This window comes from Lycorma delicatula, chromosome 9 (assembly GCF_047948215.1).
Source record: "Lycorma delicatula isolate Av1 chromosome 9, ASM4794821v1, whole genome shotgun sequence".
Taxonomy (NCBI): domain Eukaryota; kingdom Metazoa; phylum Arthropoda; class Insecta; order Hemiptera; family Fulgoridae; genus Lycorma; species Lycorma delicatula.
Window position 1 is genome coordinate 118,776,293 of NC_134463.1, and position 19,501 is coordinate 118,795,793.

Consider the following 19,501-nt stretch of genomic DNA (forward strand, 5'->3'; position numbering starts at 1 on the left):
CACTGTGCTTGTAACTTTTTATTACTTACTAATAATATGAACACTATTTTACCAGCTCTCTCTGTGATTTATTAAAACTAAAAAAATCAATCCAAAAGATGTGTTCATTCAATCATCGATTGTAAGACATGAAAACATTTTACGCTTCTTGATAGATTTAACTAACCTCAAAAATCTACTAATAAAAAAGCTTTAAAATGAGAATCTATACAAAATTAAACTTCATTCCAAAAATGTAATAATAAAATATAAAATTGTTCTTTTGTTTTTAAAAATTGATCCTCAGATTGGCAAAGCTTTACATAATATTATGGACATATACAACATGGACACATATTTTACATAAATATATCATAACATATATGCTTAATTTACATTATTTTTACAGTACAGAAAATAAGAAGCGCAAAATAATTTAATATAAAAATCTGTGCTTATTATAACTCATCAATAATTTGTGAATATTATGATTACTTATTATGAAACTAAAAAGTAAGAAAATAAATAAAATAAACATAAAAGCTGATGTTAACTTAAAGACTATGTTTTGAATTTTATTTAATAGAACCATTTTAAAATAGTATACCAGCTCCATAATATATGGTACTACGGTCAATATGTAGAATGGCTTGGAAGCCGTGAAAGCAGGTGTCATCTAGCTACTTGACCCTGTAAAAAAATCTAAAAATAAAAATGTTAATTATTCTCAAGATACCCGCTTAATATACTCCTGAGTTCTTAAAATAACTAAGAATTTTTGGAGTTGTTGAAAATTAAATCCTTACTAAAATAAGATTTCTTGATGGATCGTTTGTATTTTTAAACGATCAGTTATTTAAAAATGAGGTGCAACTTTTGTTTTACTAATTAAAAATTATTATCATAAGGAATTAACTTACCACAACCTTAATATCATCCCGCTACTTTACTTTAAGTGTATTCTAAGTTTTAGTCTATAAGACTGTTAAGACTAAATTAAATTTGTAAAATTATCTGAAATAGTTAAAATAAAAATATCCTGGACAGTTTTTGATGATTGAATATGATCATCATTATGACTTTGCACTTATATTTTTTTAGAAGTCTAATAATCTGGCACAGTCAGGATTTCAGCAACACTGGATTACTACACTGCATCTAGTAATAAAGTTAGAATTAAGAAAAATTATCCTAAATACAAACAATAAAACTCGTGATAGATCGCTAAAATTCATTAGACACCTCCTGAACATCCACTGTAGGGTCCAAATGTCACCGTGTGATTTCCACATGCGGTTTCCTAAACGAAGCTTTAGGAGGGGAAAATTCAATACTGATACTGCAGTCAAGCATTATGTGTGCAATTTGTTGCCGGGGCAGCCATCTTGTTTTTTTGATGAGAGGATCATGAAGCTACCTATCTGATGGAGAAAATGTATTTCTGTTGGAGGAAACTATATAGAAAAATAAAGTAGTCTATTTGCAATTTTATTTAATATCAATAAAGATATGTAAACAAATTCCGGTTTATATTTGAATGACTCTTGTAGATATATTTTACTGAACGTTTCAGAAAACAAGTATGCAAGGTCTTGCTTCAGTTAGGCGATAAATAAAAAGAAATTATGAATCATGCATAATATTACATGGATACTTCAACCATAAGCCCCTAAAAACATATTCTCTTGTTTTTCTCCATTAATTTCTTTTGTATTACTATAACTGTTTTTGATCCGTAAATTAGCAAATCGGTTTTAATGAATTCTAAAGAACATCAAATTTGATTATTTACTTTTAAATCTTTTAGAGACAAAATGACAGATTTTGCCAAGATAGTCAGCATGAGCAACAGGGAATCTAGGGGTTTTCTATTTTTACCCGTTTCTAACAATTAATTAAAATTTCCCCTAATTTCTTAAATCTTTTATACTCTATTTTATAACATTCAGTATGATACCTTCAATCACAAAAAAAACTATGTTAATAATTGATAATTATGCTCCTAAATCTGTATTCATGTTTGTCAGTCTGCAGGCCATGTTGCATAAATGAATAAGTATGGCACAATCCTCAGTTATGCTTGTTTCCTTTAATATATCTATTAAACTATTTCCTTTAATGCATTTGCTACAATAAACAATATTCAAACATTCTTCATAAAACAATGGGAATAATATAGGATTTAAGTAAAAGTTTCTAAGGTCATCATAAATTAAATCTACTTTTACTTCAAAAGTAGCTCGAGTGGTTCTTGAGACTTTTCAATTTTAGGTCAGTAATAATTGAATTTAATATAATTACAGGGTTATTTACCAATGTACAGATTTTATAGTTCAGAAAAAAAACAGTAATGACAGTCATTTTTTAACTAATTATTTCTCAATGCAACTTAACTGGCCAAAATTCATACAACAATTAAATCTAAAATAAAGTTTAGCAAAAGTTTTAATATATAAAAAATAAAACTTACTTCACTAAGAATGGCCCGATTATCACTTTCAGAATGTACGGTTAACCTCAATTCTGAAAATGCTCCAAGTTTTTGACTAACAACACCTGCAATACCTCTTGAATCGAATTTACCTGAAAAAAAAAATTAACCGGTTTATAAAATAGATTAATGTGTAATAATTATTTTCTTATTACCTATATTACTTATTATTTATTTTCTTATTACCAAAAACTAATACATCAATTCAGACTGAAAAAAATTAAAAAGTTCTAAAATACTAAAATAATGTAATGTAAAATATTAAAAAAATGTAAAAAATACAAATTCGATCAATTAGTATAATCTCACTGTTAAGAAGTCGCATCACATTCACAACTAAACTAATAGACTGTTGTAGTATTTTTTATATTCCTCATAAAGCATTTACTACAGAGATGCTCATGAGTAAAAAATCTTGGAACGATTAGTAATCGGGGAGGAAATTATTTTAATTATTAACAACAAAATGATAAATAAATCTCTGTAAAGGGCTTTTTAATTAAAATGATTTCTAGATTCAACGGATAAGCAATGATATATAGTGTAGTTTAATAAATAAAAAAATCAGCTATTAGTTTTTGAGTATTTCTAGTTCACCTGAATCTATAGATGCAAAGAATTCAATGCAAATGGAATTTGCGTTCGATAATGAACCCTTAGACTCTGGTAGTAGTAGCAACTACTGCTTGAATATAAGTTCTGAGCGGATGAAGTGTAAACAGGACAGGAAAGGACAGAAGTACACAAGAAATATGTAACATATTACTTGTGCTAGTACTAATTGCATTACAAGAATTAGTCAATTTTTGAGAAATAGCAAACATATTAGTGCATTTCAGTCAACTAATAGTAATTACCACTACAAATACAGCTTAAGTAAAACATTACTAACACAAACATGATTGGGTACTTCATGTTTGTTTAACATGAAGTTAAATTCTTATTTATTATTCTCAAATAAAATCGAGGAATTATGTATTGTATTACAACAAAAAAAAGTTAATTAATTTGTCGCTCTACATTATTTATCCAGTACTTCTTCTTCTTATAACAGCTCTGAGATAGAAGAGGCATATATAAATCAGGCTTAAATCGGAATGTAAAATCCATTTCAAGAGGCTTTAACAAGATATATATTACTAAATCAATAAATTACTAAATATTAGTAAAGATCCGCAAATTATAATAGTCGATTTCTTCAAATTAATCATACCGTTATAAAATTTTAGTTACCCAAATATAAAAACTAATTTTTGTTATCTTTAGAGAATCTAACTTACCTATTTTGCAGCGCCCTTTTCATATCACTTTATTATTATTATCACTATCATCAATTTTGTAAAGCAGCCAGCATTTTTTTTTTACTTGATGAGCAGCAATTTAGTCTCATAAAAAAAAGATAAAAAATTCCCTGACTGTACAGCTTCCAATTATTTTAGTTCATAGAATAGCATTAAACTCACACGCGAGTAAGTTAGTTTCACGCAGTCACCATATGAACCTTTTTTTCACGATTACAAATCATAAACTTGATAGAAAAATAACAGAGGCAGACACTAGCCAAAGTGAAATTCTTATTTATTATTCTCAAATAAAATCGAGGAATTATGTATTATATTGCATCAAAAAAAAGTTAATTAATTTGTCGCTCTATATTATTTATCCAGTACTTCTTCTTATAACAGCTCTGAGATAGAAGAGGCATAAATCAGAGGTCCTTCATTTGACATTACACATCTTAATTGTAAACAAATATTGATATCAGCTAAGCGGAATATGCACTGATCTGCAGCAGTGTATTCAGCTCATAAGGACATGCGGTCAGCTTAAAATATTGTTTACTGATGCCCTTTTGCAGAGGGGAAGGGATCTCTACTGTAAACCTAAAATGGCAGCCTCAAATCCAATTTGGCCCCTTTTCCAAGAAAACTCAATTTAAAATTGTTTGAGTGATTATAACAATTTATTTGGATACCTACACTAACAGCAGTGACAGCAGCTTTGAGGCAAATATTTGAGTCTTATAATCTAGAGGTGTTAAGTTCGAGTCTCCTTGAAATTTTTTTAACTTTTATTCTTTTCTTACTCACACTAACGCAAAATATTTCTTATTATATAGAATTTATAAGAATCTAGAAATAAATTATAATAACTTGATGCACCTGATTATTATTTTATTTGAGACTCAATATCCTAAAATTTTTTATGAGAATAACAAAAAAATTTATTTTAAATTTTCAGTACGCCTGTTACAATCCATAGTATAATAATTTAAAAGAATACTAGTAAAATATAAATATTTTCAGATTGTAACAGGAAAACTAAAAATTTAAATATATTTATTTATTTTAATTTTTTTTCAAATTTTATAACAAAATCTGTAAGGTTACTAATTGTAAGGTTATTAATTGTTACATTCAAATAAAATAATAATCAGTAAACGAGAAATTCACATATTTTTTTTTCAGATTCTTACAAATACCACAGTAAAATTCCAATTATCCGGACTGATCTTTGCAAGGCAAAATCTAGGTAATTAGAAATCTGGATAACTGAAAAATTAAAAAAGGGTTAATCATACATTCTGGGCATATCAATCACGTGCATAATGGGTATCATACTTAAAGAAACAAAAATGTAAAAAAATATATGTATTTCAGTAAAATTAAAAAGATACTTCAGAACTCAAAATCATGTATGAATTGAAATAAGTAAATTAAAAAACCCACTAAAAACAAAGGTAGATAGAAATACATTTGTTGCTGAAAACTTTATTTGAACAGTATTTTAGATTTTTATAATAGTCTATTAATTTATTTTAGATTGCCTAGCGCAGATGTAAGCGGTCCAGATAGTCAGACATCTGGAAAATCGGCATTCAGATAATCATCATCCTACTGTATATATAAAAAAAATCATCTGCATCGGTGTATATGTAAGAAAAAGTAAATGTTAGAATGATAACATGGAGACTCAAACTCAAGCCCTCTACATTATGAGACTAGAATGCTCACCATTCAACTGCTGCTACCGCTATAATTGTAAATATTCAAATAAGTTACTTGAACCTCACAAAAATCTTTAAATGGAATTTACTCAGAAACGGGGCTGACTTGGAAGTTGCCTTTGGATTTAAAGTAAGGATCCCTCTCCTTCTACCATCCTGCAAAAGCGCATCAATAACCTCTGTTGTAAGCCGACTGCCTGCCCTTGTCAGTGAAGAAGAAAAGAGCTATGATGCCACGAAAGTATGTGTTTTAACACTTCAGTCCTCGCTTTTTACATAAGCTGAACACGGAATTCTTGCTATTTTATGTTGTTAGGCGTGACAATATTTTTCAAGCAATATCCCAGAAATCTTTCACCAGAATGAAAATATTATTCATACTGCAGAGCCTAGAAGATAAGATGTTAATAATTATCTTTTTTATTTTATTTTTAATTACAGTTCTCTCTACAAATCAGATCCTTCAAATTTTAAATACAAACATATTTAAATCAAAAAATAAAAAGTACATAAAAACATACCGATTATCACATAACCGTCACTTGTCATGTTCTCTGAAGCTTCAGATTTTTGGTAAAACCTGTACTGTAGTATTGTAAAACCTATCAGATGGATGCTCAGCATTTCCACTTCTAAATAAATAACCGAAACAGAAAAAATACCATAAGTTAAATTTATACTAATTCTTTCTTCATAATTTTTTAGGAATTTTTTTCATTGCTGAAATATATAAATAAATCTAGAGCACATTTTCTATCTTGGAATATCTTTTTTAGTATCTGTTGCTTGTTTTCATAAGTTACATAAAGTCTGACTAACATTTTAAAAAAATGTATATATCAAACTTTATATATATATAAATTTAAAAATTTTTAAAAAAATGTAGAGTTCAACAAAATAATTATTAAAATAAAATTAAACACAGGAGCAATAGGAGAATGGATGTTTATTAATAAAATAAACCCCAAAAAAGATGATGAAGATGTTGACACGATTAAAAAAGTGGGAGACGTAATTGGTTTCCAAATTACGGATGAGATGATCGATGCTTGTCACAGATTGCCAGGGAAAAATAATATGTCCGACGGAATCATTGTAAAGTTCGTCAGAAAGCGAGATAAGGAAAATTTCATGAAGAAGAAACGAGATAAAAAATTGATCACTACATTAAACATGGGATTTACAACTGATACTCCGGTGTACATAAATGAGTTGTTCTGTCCACCAAGGAGACGGCTATACGTCCTCACTTGGCAGGCAAAAAAGTGTAAAGGTTCCAAGTACATCTGGCTACGAGATGGGAAAATACTTATGTGGATGAATGAAAAAGACAAAGTTGTGCAGATTAGGAATGAAGAGGACTTAAACAAATTACCGTAAGCACACTTTTATGTTAAAATAAATTTTTATCATTTCTAATGATCTCTACCGATTTTAATAAATTAATGAACTGTGAATTTAAAATTCTGCACCAAAACATTAGTAGTCTGCGAAAGAACTTTGATGAATTATTAGTTAATTTATCTTAATTTAAAAACATGCCAGAATTAATTGTTTTATCGGAAATTTGGATAATGTCAAATAAAATATCTTTATATGAAATAAAAAATTATGATATAATAGCTAATCGCGATGAAGGTTATAGATCAGGTGGAATAATTGTTTATATCAATTCTAAATTGAACTACCGAAGGGTTTCTTTATCTCTGCCTGCATCTGATGCGATTCTTATTGACCTAGTGCACAATGGTATTGAATATACAATACTTGCGCTATATAGGTTACAGAGCAAGGATAAGAGGCACTTCTTAAATGAATTTAATGATGTGCTGTCTAAAATTAATTCTAATAACTGCATAATAATCGGTGACTAACTTAAACTTACTTTCCAATCTCTTCCGGTAAAAACAATTGTTTAAATTTTGTAGAAATGTGAATGCTGGTGTTTTTGTGATTTTGAGTCGACCTTCTTAGAACCCATCTCAAAAACATCTTGTGGTATTTCAGTTTATAACTGAATGATAAGTACAGATACACCCGAAATAAATTTCGGCAATTTACCAAATTTCAATGTATCTGTTCTTGCAAATACGATTATTAATGTAATTCTGCAAAACAGTGGTTGAAATTTCCACCTTCTACTGTGATGGAAATCTGTGACACTTGTTCAGCTCTATTTAAACTGTTTGATTTTTACTGTACTATTTTAACTTCAGTGAGTGAATTTCAGCCAGTTTTACATCATAAAAAAATAAAAATCTTATAACAGTGCATGTTTCAAGAGGAGAGACACAAAACATCTTAATTACTGTGACTGGTTTCTCAAAAACATTGTCAATGGACAGATAGACCCGATGCTGTATTTCACGTTAGTTGAGGCACAGTATTTCTGGTCATGCTATTTCACACAACACTAGCTACTGTATAATTATCAAAGAATTCTACTCTTAGTTAACAGGTCATGAAAAAGAGTGTGGCTTCTTCCAACAAGACAAAGCAACATCTAGCATATAAAACAATAGCGCACAATGAAATGGCTTTTACAAAGACTGAACTGTCAGCAGAAGGCGGTAGCTTCTGCATTCCCCAGATTTATCTAGCGAGTTCTTTGGGGCTATTTGAAGGTTAGAGTTTACGAATCAAATCCCCGATCGATGAAATTGAAATGCAAGTAACCATATAGCTCAGGCAAAACCACGATAGGGATGTTAGTTAAATATATATGCAGTAATGCAGATAGATTCTAGCGCCTTGGTACAATACCATGTAACAAACGATCAAGAAGAATTTGACATACAGTAATGCGGCAGTTATCAAAAGGGTACATTTAAGGACCATCAGAAGACATGAGGAATCCACGTATTAACCTGCCCAAATGCAGATGACTGACAACTTCTTCATAGCGACTGTCTTGTACTGACTATTTCCAAGGTAATATTCTAGATTTAATATAATGTAGTAAATTATTATTAATTTATATCTATGTATCCTATTAGTTGACATTGAACAAAGCGTATAATTCAAATGAATAACAATACTCTCAAAAATCGGTTAGTCGCAATCTTCTTTGATGCATTAGCCGCTAAGAAATTTCATTACAGAAATTTCTCTTTCTTTTTACTCTCTTTCTCATTAACAATCTAAAGGAAAACTAAAGAAAACCTTTTTTGCCTTTTTAATATAACTATACAACCACATGAAACAAAAAAAAAAGATTTAAAGCTATGGCCTGTTGTCAAACCAACAGATTTGACAAAATATGAATAAAAACAAAACAATCTGATAATGAAATTTAGATAATCTAATAATTATATTATTGTTCTTTATTATTTTAGTCATCTGATATTTTTTATTCCATTCTACTTTAATAAATTAAAACCAGAGTATGTCGGTAATAATGCTAAATAATTATGTTGCTAAAAAGTAAAAGATAATTTTATCCGTACAAAGGATTTAAAAACGCATTAAAACTTAGCTAAAAACTTACTTTTAATTTTTCAACTTTTCCTTTTAAAGAAGGCTGTGTTCCAATATGTTGGAATAAAGAAGGTTTGTAGTGAACCCAGAGTTCATCTTTTGCTCTCCGACATGCTGCCTGTAAAGAAAAATGAAATAAAAATTCTTTACTAATAAAAAAAACCCGGCAACAAAGTTTTATACTTTCCTGGCATCAGTTCTTATTACTACATAGTGGAGAAATAAATATACATAAAAAAAGTTTAAAGAGTCGATATTTTAATTGAAAATTTTAAAAATCCAGTTAAAAAATATGCAATAAATAAAATGGTAGCTTTTATTTTAGAAAGATAGAGAATTTGGGGGCAAAACTCTTTTTAAATGGTTAAGACACATTCACACATGTGCTGAGGTTAATATGAAGCGGGATTATGTTGGCAGAAAATTGATCCCAAAGAATTTATCTACCCCACCTCCGATGGAAGATATTGTATGTATATCCACATGTACATATATACATATAAATGTTACCCCTACTTTTTTTTAAATCCCTGGGTCATGGAACATCAAGAAATGCAAAAAAAACCCATACCCCATTTTTGACTGATTACCATACTTTCCTTCTTGCAGCATAGCTCTTAGCTATGATCCCAGGAAATTAAAAACAATCCTGTAACAAAGACTTGTGAAATCTGGTCACTGATATCGTATTTATTATTTATTATACATTATTCAATATTATCTTCTTCTTTAAAAGTGTACATGTAACCCACTTTTTTATTATCAAATGCATTACTGATTCTAGAACTATATTTGCTGTTTATACAGCAATTATACAAGATGAAGAATAGAGTGTCAATGATAAGATATGTCATCACGGTTACGGCAACATCAATATTAATATAATTAACAAACTATTTAAATCTTTTACATTATGCACAATAATTACCCAAAATTTTAACCGTCAAATCAAAATCTTAAATAAAATTGTATCTGTTTAATCTTACAGAATGAACTACTATCGACGAGGTTAAGTGCTAAAAAATTTGGATGTTCATTAGCCTTTGTTGATTGATTTGAGTGTTATTTTCTGCCCGTCCTAGCATTGTTACTCTAGCATTTGTAGTTGATGCATTTCAGAGTACCTCCATTTTCTTAACTACTTTAACACTGAGTCTTCCTGAGATGGGATCATCGAATAAATATCACTCCCACTAACCATCCGTACTGTCATGGTCTATTCTACTTTGTCCCTCCTGCTCTAATAGTTATATAATTTCTTGAAACTAATCCTGATTCTTCATTTTAACAATTTTTAATTTTTATAAAAAAATTTCATCAGATCGAGTGTCTGTTCATTGAATAAATCCAATAAAAAATTACATCAAATCGAGTGTTTATTTGTACATTAATTATCGGCTGATCTTTAAATTTCAGCTTGAATATTTCCATGTCTTCTAGAATATTTAAAAGTTTTCCTTTATCTGCATGTAATATTTTTAAGGATTTTTATCATTTCACTGGTAATATGTCCTTTTTGAACTGAATGTGTTGCATTATTTGAATCCTTTTTTCCAAATTTATATGATTTTATACCTCATTAAATCCTGTTTTAAATTGTCATCTCATTTGTCCTATATACATCATTGTTACACTCACATTTTATTTGATATACTCCATTTTTGTTATAATAGTTTCTTTCTTCTATATTATTTCTAAATTTACGGGGTATTATTTGTGGTAAATATTTTATTTATATTTATTAAAAAAAATACTTTATATTTTTCTTTCCCGTAAATTTTGCTCAATTTTGTTTTTCTTCTTCTGGCCTTCTGTTGTTCCTTTTTTTGCTTTTGTATCTTTCAAAATAGTTTCCTTATTATTCCTTTTTCATAATCATTACTCACTGTTATTTGAAAGATACCTAGTTCTTTTTTTATTACACTTTACTTGACGATAAACTGATTACCCTTTATTGATAATTTGAACTAAATTTGATTATTTATTGCAAAACAGTAATCATTTTAAGATCTTGATATACTTGTTGCTAATGTGCATCCAAGTAACCGATAGATTTTTTGTAGACTTAGATGTATGCTCCTTTTTAGATAGTATATGCTTCTTCATGTACAGGTGATGGTCAAGATGAAATCCTATGACCATCATCTGCTTGGAATAGAGTGATGTCAACAAAACTTACTGGTGAGTATTGTGAGTATTCCTGTATAGGAAGTTGTTCCTAGATACTGTAAACGTGACATAAGTAGACCCGACTAACTGACCTTCATCCTCAATTTATCTAACCGTTTTCAAAGACTATTTAAAAAATTTACAGTTACTCCGAGGTAACGCGTGGATTTCTATAAACAAGAATGGCTATCAGTTTAAAGCAAATCTGCAGTGTACATTTAGTACAATATTGGGCCAAGAACACTTCCTTGTTGAATACTGGATTTTATATGGTACAAATCTGTGAGAACATCTTAAATCTAGTTTAAAAACAGCTTACTTCAAGGTATGTATTTAGAACTATCTATAAAACATTATTGTAGGTCTTTCTTCTTTTTACATTTTAAAATAATGCCGCACCTTATCAAACATCCAGATACACAGACAAAACAGTTCCTTTGATCCAAAATTAATGTTGTCTCATCTGACAACATGGAAAAACTTGCTATATGACTGTCCTTTAAAAAAAATCAAATTGAATCGATATTAAATCAAAGAAAAATGATTTCAGTTTCTGAAGAACAGTCAAACACTTTAAGCAATACTGGAAGAAGAATAATGGATCTGTAAGATTTCACACCACATAGATATTTACCAGCTTATGAATCATAATAGTTATGCTATTTTCAAAAGTCTGGAGAAATGTCCGATTCATAAAATGATGTTGAAAATAATTGTAACTAAAAAATAGATTTATTTTTATATATATTTAAAAATATATATTATGTAAATATATATATTTAAAAATAGAAAATTAGATTGTAATGCTTCTAATACGTGCTTCTGGTGATACTTCTAATACATGACCGGTGATTAAATTGAAACCTGGAGTTAAATTTGCATTTATTTATTTATCTATCAATCACTTTCAGAACTTCTCATGGACTAAACTGTTTCACTGGCAGAGACACCTTAGGAAGGAAATTTGTTTTCGTTATTGCCTTCTGTACTATTTGAAACTGATAAAATTGAAATACTTAAGGGTGATGTTCCGCAAATAACCTCACTTCAGAAATTACATCAATGTTGCTATATTTAAAAAAATATCCTGTTCTTGTTTTCCTCCTAACAAGCTGTTTGCATCTTACAGTTAAATTAGTAATGAATGACCCGGATTCACTTGCTGGAAATAATTTCTGCAAGATCCAATTATGTGATCCATCATCTATTCAATAATATGTCAAATCTGTAAAATATTTGTTAGGTAGCTGTCCTAACGTTGCCAGAATTTTCACACATCGTATTTTGTGATCGTGTCCGATGAGATTTTCCACTGGCAACATCAGCATAAGATATTCTGTTAGTTCATGGCAAAAAGAATTCAATTGTCATGTACGCTGCGATAAATATGTGAGGAGCAAGATAACTGCAGTTAAATACAGTTCAATCAAAATAAACTATTACTACAGATTTATATTTGGTTATAATTTAATTACAAAATTCATAAAAAACAAATACTGCATATTGCTAGCATATCTTCCAAATATCTGAAAGTAAATTTGCATCCAATCTACCTAATATTATATTTATGAAGTTACTAAACTTCAATCGGCATACTCCTGAGTTACTATATTTTGTAAATTTGTTTATGAAGTTCATGAATTTTGTGTGTTGTTTTAAAGCTGCATGGATACCTTTTTCCTTGAACATTTTGGAAGTTCTGGGTGTTAAAATATATCACTATGTAATCATGACTTTGTTCTGTGTTTGATTACAAAAATAATGGTCAGGCAACTTATATCAGATATTCAACTGTGTTGAGTTTAGCAGCATAAGTGTCTGCTTACACAAATGTATGTATTAGGTGAAATTAAATTAGGCTTACCATATTTTTTTGGGTCTGATCCAGGACATATTTTTGAAATAATTTAAAAGTCTTAGCAGTTTACTGAAACAACATTAAACTTTATTTATTCAGTTGTATATTTTACTAGACATGACAATTTTTTTCAGAAAAGATTTCTTTTAATTACATCGTAAAATTCATAACAAGAAAATTCTGAATTAATTGTAACATTTAGCAGATGGTTAGCAGTAGATACTGATAGTCTACCCCTTTCTACAGACCAAATGTTCCCTGTAATTGAAAAAACTCTCTCAACTGGAGCAGATGTCCCAGGCAAAGACATCACAAACATAAATTATCGGTCTTCCAAAACACCTTAAAATTTGCATTCCAGTTTTCTTCAATAATATCTGGTATTTTTCAGAACTTGAACAGCAACCTACCTATTGGTTTTTTAATTACCTGGTTCAACAATGTTCGTTCATCAAATAGGTCATCAATATTTATGGAATCTTCTTTTATAATTTCATTAACAACTTGTGCACTCTTTTCTAAATCAGACCAGCCAATTTCAGTTCATAAATTTATCCACTGAAACTTACTAACTTTTTCAAAACCGGTTCTCCACAACTTGAAGTACGATACTAGAATTATAAAAATAGTCTAAATAAAAAGTCTACAACTTGAGAAGAATTTTTTTTCCTGAACATCATTATTTTCTTTTAGAGTACATAGTAATTCTTTGGCAGAAAATGGTATAAATTTGTGGGTTTTTCTTTCCTGAAGTTGACAAATTAGTTCAGAATATGTTTCTGAAATTCTGAAATGCTTCTATTGCAGTGAAAAATTAACTTTCAATTTCAGAACTACATTATTAAATAACTGTAGATTACCGTATAAAAATGTCAAAATCAGTCGCTTTCTAGATTTTCAAAAAATCAAATAATAATTTTGGGTATTTTTCACAAGATAAGTATGATTTTAGGCCATCAAAAATGGAAAGAATTCTTTCTATTGCAGGTAACAAACTAATGAACCTTGTGCTGCTATGAGATAATACTTTTTTGTAATCCGTGAAAATTTTGGGTCATATAACTTTTTAACCGGTTAAGATGTGCAGTCTGATGTTTTGAAACTGAGTTCATGTCTAGCAGTGCGGTATGAAAATATAGCTTATTTAGCAGGACACTCCAGATCAGTGTTATTGTTAGTCCCATCTAAGGCGCTTTAAAAAAATTTCTTATGTTTGCTGAAGCAGTAGTAGTAATAGCACTCCTATGTTTAGCCATTTTTACATGGTCTTCAATATCACCCTTTCCTTTACATACAACAGAAAATTCTTCAGTATGTAGCATGCAATAAACACGTTCATTGTTACTGTCATTACACAATTTCAAAATTTTGTATTCCTTTTGCAGGTTAACATTAAACGCGCATTTTTTTTTTGCTCGTTGCTAAACGATGACACAAAAAACAAATAGAGATAAAACGATCAAAAATGTGTAGACAAGTCAGTTCACACAAAAAAACAACATAAACACATTGTGCCCCTGATGTGTTGCCAAGTGGCTAGGTAAAAAGTTGTGGCAAGACCGGTAGCCATGCCTCCATCAAAATCAGCATCAACGCTTGCTCCAAGGTTGACTGAGAGATGCACAGCCATAAGAGAATATTTAAAAATGCAATGTCGAACATATAGGTCTAAAATTAAAAAAATCCTCACCGGTCATAAAATTCTCAAACCCCGGACATTTTTGCAACCCTGGACAGCACTAAAAAATCAGGACTGTCCAAGCTAATCCCAGTTGTACGGTAAGCCTATATTAAATATATGAGAAAGTTGCCAATCTGTGTTGATCGGAACGATTAGATTAGATGTGTTGGAGAATAAGTAAATTATCGGTTGTAAAGGCTTGTCTATAAATTTTAAAGGTATTTTTTTACATAACTTTGGTACAGAGAGATCAAGCGCACTGGAAATTTATTGCGTTCACAAACTATAATGAAATTTGTAAGCCGAGATGTTATTAATCGTTGAATATGAGGACTCTATAATAGTTTTACGATGTTGTTTCTGCACAGGATTATGAAATCATCAATATAATGATGTCCAGTGTATTATTTATTTTTCTATATATTTCAGCTTTCTGATAAAAAAATGTCTTCAACACGTAGTAAATGTATTTCAGTCAGAAAGCTAAAGACGGGTAAACTTGCCGGCAAACTAACTTTAGTGCGTATTTGTTTTTAATTTTAGTAATATGATCCTTGAACACGGCACACAAAATACGTTGATGAAAATAAATAAATAACGGGGAAACAAAATCAATAATGGGGAATGTAAGATAGATGCAATGTGTGAAAAATCTACACCTTGATCAGGAATTGAATCAAAGTCAAATACATCTAGAACCCAGGCAACATTGGTATTACAAATGAAGTAAATTTTCTATATAACGGTTTGCGTTAAGGTTTTCATTTTGATGTGTTCTGATATTCCGTTATTGCTTTTTAATTCTTCTGGCAATATGCTGGTTTCTTTAATATATATGTATGTAGGACTAAAAATTAAATAATACCAAAGGATACAAGTTTAGAATTTTCTGAAATGTATTAATCCTGAACTTAATTAGAAAATTGATTATTATTACAATAATCATTAACTACATACCGCATTCAAAACTCCATTACAGATTATAAAATTCTTATAGATATATCTCTTAAATGTAAAAACTGAATTAAAACTATTCAACAAAACAGATTTGTACTAACAGAATCTTTTTCCAAGTTGTAGGCCTTTGAATAAATCATATGATCTAATGATAGGTCAACAGGTTTATCATTGTACAACATAAAGAAAAACTGTACAAGCCATGGCAGTTCCACACATCTGAACATTTTACCTGAAAAACGGTTGAAAAATAATTAATTTCTAAAAAAAAACCTTAAATACAAACAATAACTTATATGATGATCAAACGATTAACTGTCATTCGTCAAAAGTAATTAAAAGTTTAAACTACACTTATTTTTAATGATGCAAGCAATTACTTTTAAATAAGTAAAGATAAACAAACAATGATAAAGTAATACTTCAAAACACAAAACAAAATATATTTAATTAAACTTAGAGCTGTTTTAATTATAAAAGGATTACATGGTGCATTGCATTTTCCATATATAATAAGTAATATATAAAAATATACGAGAATACTATTCAACGAGGCTAACATACTAACCTACAAGTGAATCGACCTTAGTCGCATGAACTTAAGAGGAATTTCAACTGGAAATTAAAATCATTATTTCTAATCATATTACTTACATCATTTTGGGAGCACAATTTACTCCTACGATGAATAACTAATTAAGTAAAAAATAATATACAATCGTTAACTCACCCTGCCGTAACAGCTTTTAGCAATTTGTTTTGTAGTTTTTATTTTCAATTTTTTAAGTAACAAAGTGAGAGTTACTTGTTAACTTTTGAATGCTAATGTCATATTAGCTACTGAATAAAATTTAATCTAAATAATATGCATCTGCACAAATTAGATATATTTAAATCTATCCCTAAGTAGTTAAATAGATAAATTAGTTGAAAAATTATCTGATATATTTTTTAGACTTGATATGTTATTCGCTTTCAATTTTTTTAAATAAAATTTCTCAAATTGTAATTTGATTGTAATAATTTTACCACTATTAGTACAAATTACCAATTTTTAACAGGGTTTTACAGGAAAAACTGTGAGGCAACTGTAATCATAAAAATAAATAAAAATTACTTTAATTTTATTGTGCAGTGTAAATTATCATTTTAATTTTTCTGCATCAATGAAATAGCAGTTTTTGTTTAAAAAATGTTTTTATAAATGGAGTAACCGTTACAAATTGTCTCACATTTTATCACTTATCACACCATGTTTATTACATGATGCATGCATTTTCAATTATGTTTATCATTGTAAATAGATATCAGTCAGAGTTGTCTCCTTCAACTGTTGAATTATATCGATTTCAGTTAAGTGACTTCCTTATATTTTCCTTATCTCTCCGATGTTCAAAGCGGTTAAAACTCCTTTTTATTCTTCAACACATATACAATACTCTTTTATTTACATGAACAATTTTAAGAATGAAATTTTATAGTAAAATTAATAATCTTCATTTACAACTAAACACAATGTAAAAGTTTGAAATTTATTTTTTAAATTTCATCTAAATAATTACTAGGCTAGATAATATCTAAATAACATAACTAAGCTAGATTTAGTATTCTGTATGTCAAAGTTGCTTCTAAAATAGCAGGAAAAGTACACATTTGTTCACTACATAGAGAATACAGTACCCGTCACAGGAAATCAAACACGATGAGTCATCCACATTAATCGAGTAATGTGCGCAATAGAATTATTGGAGAAGGAAAAATATACCAATTTACTCCTAACCTAATTATTTTAATGCTTAGTAATAGATTTTAATAATTCTGATCTGTCAGATATTAATGAAAAATTAAATTTTATTTTAATTTTTCAAGCGATAATTGTTATACTGAATCGTACAAAGTATTTGTGACAATTTCATCATATTATGTGAATTTTTTTCCAATATAATGTACATTTTTATCAAGCAAACACGTTATAAATCTGTTATGGTTTTCCATAAATGCTAACAAGTATGCAAATCAAATATTAGGTCTATTTTTTGTTAATGAACATGATAGTATAAGATATTATTGAACTATTTTTAGCAATAGTTCAATTCTTAGGAATTGAATTAAAATAAGCGAAGCCGATAAGCAAAGCATATAAAATTTTCTTAAGTTTGACAATGCTTATGTTCCTAAACAAAATCTCTCCAAGAAATGATTAATAATCAAACGATAAAATATGTAATAAATCTTCTTTTTAAAAATTAAAGAACTAAAATTTTACGGGCTTCTTAATAAAAGGTTAACGCTCATTAAGCATTTAACATTAAACAAAAGTTTTATTAATGATACGATCAGATGTATCATGAAAAAACCTCATTTTTTCTCGAACAAAAAAATTATATAGTTTCAGCCAAAAAGATTTGAAAAAATATTTGTTTAGAGTAAGAGCTACATAAATACCTGACCGCCAACATATATTAAGCAAAAAATTAAATTACAAATAACTCATCTGAAAAACTTAATTGCTCTGTCTTACCAATAAATCCAAGCTGACAAAAATCTAAGACGAACCGACTCTGTTTATTAGCGATACGATCATAAGCTGCTATTTTCATAGTCGTTATAAAGTGAGATTTAGCTAAAATGTCATCTTCTGGTTGAACATAAACCGCTTTAGGCTGAGAATACATCATTAAGTATGCAAAATCTAAATTCTGTTTACTACGCCGACGAACTCTCTCTGGAGGATCACCTAATGTTATCCTCAGTCTAGACGTATCTGGATAATAGGCTGGTGAAGGAGAAATCACTTCTAATACTCCTGAATTAGTTCATCCTGAAAACTAAATATGAAACAGTGATACGTTAGCAAAATTCTCGTGGAGATGGAAAAGAAAATAATTCATTCCAAATTTGAGAGTACATTACTTATACAAGACGTATCTTGTTGATTAAAATATCAAAAATATTTTCTTTTAATAAGAAATTATACTACGCTGAAAATATTCATAATCTCAATTAACTATACAGTAGCCAACATGTAAGCTTGGATGATCAGCCCGCACATCACTGCTATATTATTGTTCTCTGAAATATTGGCATACCGTGATTAATCATCTCTTAGTAGAATAAACATGAAGCACGATATGTTGAGTAGCAATCATCACCGCTCTACGCTCGTCGTAACTTGGTAGCAACTATACCCTTCTCCTTCTTATATGCCAGGATTAACAAATCTATCGTTTAATACGATACGATTTAAATAAATTTCTTCACATATACAAGATAAATACACAATTATGTAAATTAAATTTGAACAAAGATCGGTAAATTTAAGATATCTAAAAACATGTTTAAAATGGGTGATTTAATGCAAGATAAGTTCAAACAAAGTAAAAATATTAACTGAGTTACAAGGGTGGAAGTAGATAAAGAAAAACAACCAAAAAGCTATTGAAAAACATTTAAAATTTAAAACGCTTAAAAAATTGCATTTAAAATATTAAAATAAAGCAGAAATGTAAGATATTTTACATTTTACAACGAAATTGAATTCCAATTTCCTAAAGGCATAGTGCAATAAAGCATTAAGATTATGGGACAGCCAGTTTAATTTGCAATCAGCAAAGAATTAACTAGTAATCATATTGTATTAATTCACATTCAACAAAAATTCTCCTGATAATTCTGATCAGAAGCCTAATGAAGAGAAAATAAAGCAGACGGTTACAATACATGAGCTGAAAGTTGCCCCTTGCCGACTGCTGCATCTAGTGTACTAGTTACTGTTTTGTACTAGTTTGTTGTGTTTGTATTTTATATACAAATGTGTCATGTTAGCCGGATGATCATTTAGTTAGATAACAAACCTCGTTCGCCCATGCTGCCTAAGCCAGC

The 19,501-nt window shown here is 29.1% G+C and overlaps 1 pseudogene; it reads right to left on the reverse strand.

The window, feature by feature from the left end:
* Positions 1-570: 570 nt before the first annotated feature.
* On the reverse strand, positions 571-18,435 carry LOC142330738 (alpha-1,3-mannosyl-glycoprotein 4-beta-N-acetylglucosaminyltransferase B-like; annotated as a pseudogene).
* Between the last annotated feature and the right edge of the window lie 1,066 nt (positions 18,436-19,501).